The sequence below is a fragment of the Myotis davidii genome, unplaced genomic scaffold (genome assembly GCF_000327345.1).
Source record: "Myotis davidii unplaced genomic scaffold, ASM32734v1 scaffold97, whole genome shotgun sequence".
Taxonomy (NCBI): Eukaryota; Metazoa; Chordata; class Mammalia; order Chiroptera; family Vespertilionidae; genus Myotis; species Myotis davidii.
Genome location: NW_006289392.1, coordinates 3608149 through 3613611, shown reverse-complemented (window position 1 = coordinate 3613611; position 5463 = coordinate 3608149). Strand labels below are relative to the sequence as shown.

Here is a 5463-nt window from a genome sequence, read left to right as displayed (position 1 = left end):
TCCCACAGCGCCCCCACACACACACACACACACACACACTCTCTCTCGCTCTCTCTCTCTCTCTCTCTCTCACACACACACACACACACACACACACACACACACACACACACACAAAAGATCTAGTACCAATAAATTATATTTCAATGGAATACCTGCTGGGGATGGTAACCCCCACTGAAGGGGCCCCATAATCTCCATGGTTTTATTAATTGCCCTTAGGTCTTGCAATAGTCCATTTACCAGACTTTTTCTTTATTACAAATATGGGCGTGTTCCATGGACTGTGAGTGGGTTCAATATGCCCTGCCACAAATTGTACTCAAACCAATTCTTGTGCAGCTAGGGGCCATTGATCAACCCAGACGGGTATCCACAAGCCAGGCAATTTTAGCGGCTGTACGGTGGGTTGGAGAGACAATCAAGCCCCCTATTGAAAATTCTGGTAACCTAATCCGTGCCTCCCCTTTTGAGTGGACATTGGGATAGATAAATGCTTCCCTTGCTGATTCTTTCCTAGCCCTCTTAGGGGGTGAAATCCTTGAGTAAGCATTTGAGATGTCACAATGGAACTGGGACTTGTTATTAAAACTCCCATCTGCTCTAGTATAACTCGACCCTATAGGTTTACAGGCAAATGTTGCAATACATGAGGCTGAAAATAGCCTGTATTTCTATCTGGATCTTCCCATCGAAGGAGTTGAGCACTCTTCAAGGGCTGAGTAACATGTCCTACTCCTTGCAATTCAGAAGCCGTGGGGTTTAAAGCCCAGGCCTGCGGCCAATGTCTGGAAGCAATGACTGACACGTCAGCTCCAGTATCTATAACCCCTTTAAAAGGTTTCCCATTAACCCTTAGTTCTAACTCAGGTCGGCCCTGCTTACCTAATCTTGCCCCGTATGCCGCGTCACTGGACCCAAAGCCCGCTGCACCACGGGGCTGACCGGTTAAAGGCCGCCTTTCTGGGTAGTAAGGCAGAAGGAGAATTTGTGCTATTTCTGTTTCTGGTAAGACCTGAACTATAGTATTAATTGTGTGTGCCATTACTTTAATTTCTCCAGTATAGTCCTGATCTCTCACCCTGGGCAGAACTTGAAACCCTTTCAATGTTAAGCTGCTCCTCCCTAAAAGTAGTCCCATGACGCTTGCAGGAAGGGGACCATACACTCTGGTGGCAATGGCCTGAGACCCCATCTCCGGGGTTAGTACATATCGGGAGGTGGGACTGAGGCCCAGTCTTGCGCTTCCTGGGGTGGCACGGTAGAGGTTTCGAACGTTGGTTTTGGGACCGAGCAGGCTGGAAAGGCTGTAGTGGCGTTAAGGATAAGGCCCCTACTGTTTGGTGGGGCCAGGGCTGGCCCCGCTTGAAGTTTCCGTGCCTAGGGGGTACTGGATTACCGTCAGCATCAGTCTTGGTGTGGCATCCATTTACCCAGTGCTTTCCTCTCCTGCATCTTGGACATAGTCCGGACTGCTTGTTTCCACTCCCTGTAGCCTTTGACTTCTGTTTTCGAGGATTACAGTCTTTAGCAAAATGCCCTCGTTTGCCACAGTTAAAGCATCCCCCTCTCCTTTTCTGCTGACCAGCGAACAACACCTCCTTTAATGTGGCAGCTAATACTGCTCCTTGCACGTAGGCTGGTCCAAGGTCAGCACAAACACAGATGAAATCATGTACAGTCCCATTCTTCCCGTGGGGAGGTAAAGCCTCCTGACACACTCTATTTGCATTTTCAACAGCTAATTGTTTCACGAGTATCATTCCAGCTTCAGGGTCAGCCACAACCCTGCCTATGGCTGGGAACAAACGAGCCACAAAATCCTGATATGGCTCCTCAGGGTCTTGCCTAATTTTGCTTATGTCTAAAGACTTTTCCCCTTTTGTTGGCACTTGCCTCTACGTTTTGGTGACATATATTTATCTGCTGATAAGCTTGCATGGGGTATACTAACTGAGCCTGCAAAGCCCCGTGAGGCCCGGTGCCCATGAGCATATAAATTGTAATGGGCACCCCATGAGCGTGGTTTCTGCTAGCCTGCTCCGCACTAAGCTCTGCCCAATTAGGTTTCCATAGTAAGTAATCTCCAGGTGAGAGAAGCCTTCGCGACAGTGTTCCAGTCACCAGGAGCCATAGCTTCCTCAGATACTGCATCTAGTAACCCCAGTGCAAAGGGGAAGGTTGGTCCATACATAGGACAAGAAGTCCTCTGGTAGCCTTCCCCCATCTGTCTTGATTCCCCTGCCATATTCATCCACTCCCTTTCTGGAGTGGGCTCTGGGCAGTCCCGAATTAGGGACCACAGACTGAAAGCAGAGGCAGGCATTTCCTCTGGACCTTCAGCGATATAATGATCTCTAAGTTGTTTTCCTACCTTCTCCCATGCCTCTATATTTACCTTGCCTATCTCAGAAGATCATGGGCAGGTTTAACTTATAAACTCCAACAAATCGAAGAGCTGTTGATATCTCACAGAACAGCCCCGAGCTTGGAGCATAGCCTTAAGCATGGATACATATAATTCTTTTCCTGCGATCCTGAATTTCCCATGCTTTACACCTAGTTATTACTGAACTTCGCTCCTTACCTTCTTTCTTGTTTTTCGCATGTGCTTCACTGGAGCGTCCTTTCACCTGACAACTACAGTTCCCCCGAACTCAGGCCCCGTGTTGGGCGCCACGTGTGCCGTGCCAGCTCAACCAAGGGTTCGAAAGCCTGAGTGAGGGCGGCGAAAGATGGAGAAATGACAGACAAAGAGAATAAGCTGGGTCTAGGTGGATCTTCCTGTGCCTGGCTGAGGCCACAATAGGTTCTTTAACTGGACCGGAGGGCCAGAACAAAAGCATGGATGGAGTGTTTGTGTGAACTCATATAAATTCAAAGTAAACATCATTACATAAAAGGGTACGGTCTTTTTTTTTTTTTTTTTAGTTTTATTCATTTCAAACGGGCCGGATCCGGCCCGCAGGCCGTAGTTTGCCCACGGCTGGTCTCGGTGGATCTTCCTGTGCCTGGCTGAGGCCACAGAGAGAGATCAGACAGCAAGCTGAGCCTTTATTTTATAGCCAGAGGTAAACAAGGTAGTGGTCACCATAGTTACAATGTTCTTGTGAGTTTCACTTCTTTTGGCAGCACTTGCTGCATCTCCCTCAGCCCATTAGCTACCCAGATAAGATTAGGGAGCTCATAAGGCCAAGCCTAATTATGCTGTGCCCTCTAAGCTGGGACTTGTTTGTGGCTTTACCAACAGGTCAGTCCTAAGGCTTAACCCTATAGCTGCTCCGTACAATCCCCCAGTGTGGGGCATACAGGAGGCAGCCAATCAATGATTTTCTCTCATCATTGATGTTTCTATCTCTCTCTACCTCTTCCTTCTTCTCCGAAATCAATAAAAATGTGTTTTTTAAGTAAATAAAATCAGTAAATAAAAAATAAAAAACAAATAGCCTGGCTGGTGTGGCTCAGTGGTTGAGCATGGTTCTATTCCAGTACAGGGCACATGCCTGGGCTTTGGGTTCAATCCCCAGTCGGGAGTGTGCAGAGGGCAGCCAATTGATGATGTTTCTGTTATTGATGTTTCTATCTCTCCATCCCTCTCCCTTCCTCTCTCTCTAAAAATCAATAAAAACATATAAAAAACCAGACAACCAAATAAGCAAAATATAATGTACAAGATATTGTTAAATTATGGTATGTCCATATTAATCTCCATTAACAATCATATTGTGAATGAACACTTATTGACATAGATGTATACATATGATGTACTCTTCAAATGATAAATTGGGTTACTAAACAGCTTGATCACATAAAAATAAATTTGTAAAAAATTATATAAAATTATGTAAATATATGCCTAGAAAAAATATGGAAGAATATACAAATGCTAATGGTGGAAAAATATATAATCATATATATTTTGCTTATCTGTGTTTTATACTTTTTGTGCATTGAACTCTTTTAAATATTAACAAAATTAAAAGCTATTTATTGATGTTAGTTAATATTTTAATAGACAGAACTTTCTACTCAAAAATGGCAGGCACTCTTAATTCTATCCATAGATCCTGTCACCAGAAGCTTAGCTATGTGGGCTGTTCACCTTGACCTTAAGCAAGATTGCCATTCCTCAGTCACTTTCACAGTCCAGAGACACCTGTATAAACGGTCTCACAGAGATCTCTATTCTGCAACGCCCTCTTTGGGAAAGCTCTATTTTCCATGCGAGTCCCGTGCACTTTCTGTTTCTGATGACGATGAGTATGTGACTGGCTGAACGTCCCCTTCGTGGGCGTCCAGAAAACCCAAAGCCAGTGTGAAACTCACTGACCACAGCGTGGCCTTCCCGCGCCTGGGCTTGTGTCCTTCAGGCCTTGTGCTTTATCAGGCCCTCATTTTCTGCTATTCTTCTTATTTTCACTGGTCCTGGGAGTCTCCTCTCTCTCTCTCCCTCCCTATCATCATCATCATCATCATCATCATCATCATCATCATCATCTCCATTTTCCTGACAGCAGCCTCCCATCTTTGGGGATGAGGAATGGTACAAACAAACAGAAACAAACAATTCAGAGCCTTATCTTTGTGGGCACAACATTGCTATGTTGACTTAGAGTGCACTCCGTCCATTTGTGGTATTGACTCCTTTTCGTGGTATCGTGTCCACGTCACTGGTCCCCGAACTGTTGCACCACCGGCAGGTTTTGGTGACACAAACATCCAGCCGTGGGGCGTTTGTCAGGCAGGAAGAGTCATGGCCTGTGGAGGGTAAACAAGCCTTAGCGACAAGGCTAATGACCTAAAGACCCGGTGCTCTGGCCTCAGCTTGAGTGGGTCCTGCCTCTGGAGGGGACAGGAGCGGAGGAGAACGGAGGGGCGTCCCATTTACGTGTGCGATGGGACAAGGAGGGATAGATGGACTCCATTCCCCGTGAAGACTTGGCAGTGGCCCCTGGGTGTGGCTGTCCTCCCCTGGCTGGCCCTGAGCTACCGTTCCGTGCCCAGATGGACCCTGGCTTCCCTGCATTTCAACAGCCCACTCTCCCAAACCATGAAGCTCTTGGGGTGAGGGGAATAGGATCCGGCTTCCTACTGAGCAGTGCAGGTCCCTGGCTTCTCCCAGGAAGGAGTATAGAGACTCTGTTTTGGTTCCAGTCCCCAGCGCAGGGTTCCATCAGACACACTCAGGACTGGCCCAGGGCAAGACCCTGAGCGAGTCACTGAATCTCTCTGAGCCTCAGTCTCTCTGTACGTAAGATGCTAACACCACCTCCCTGGAGGTTTGACTTGAGCATCACAGATAATGTTATGCCCAGATTTCAAGACCCCCCACAGAACCACCAGGGAGTGCCGAGTCCGATGCAAAAGCATAGAGTCTTTTATTCAAGCCTGGGCTTGGTCCCCCTCTGCCTCCATTACTGGATGCGAGAGAGAGCCCCGAGTCCCAAGAGAACAAAGAATTTA

At 47.1% G+C, this 5463-nt stretch overlaps 1 long non-coding RNA gene across 1 annotated transcript in view; it reads right to left on the bottom strand.

Annotated features, from left to right (window-relative positions):
• LOC102771811 overlaps positions 1 to 2742 on the bottom strand; it is a 13180-nt gene extending 10438 nt beyond the window's left edge. The window contains exon 1 of the long non-coding RNA XR_001513491.1: positions 2588 to 2742. This is a non-coding gene — a long non-coding RNA (uncharacterized LOC102771811). The remainder of the gene's footprint in view (positions 1 to 2587) is intronic.
• Between the last annotated feature and the right edge of the window lie 2721 nt (positions 2743 to 5463).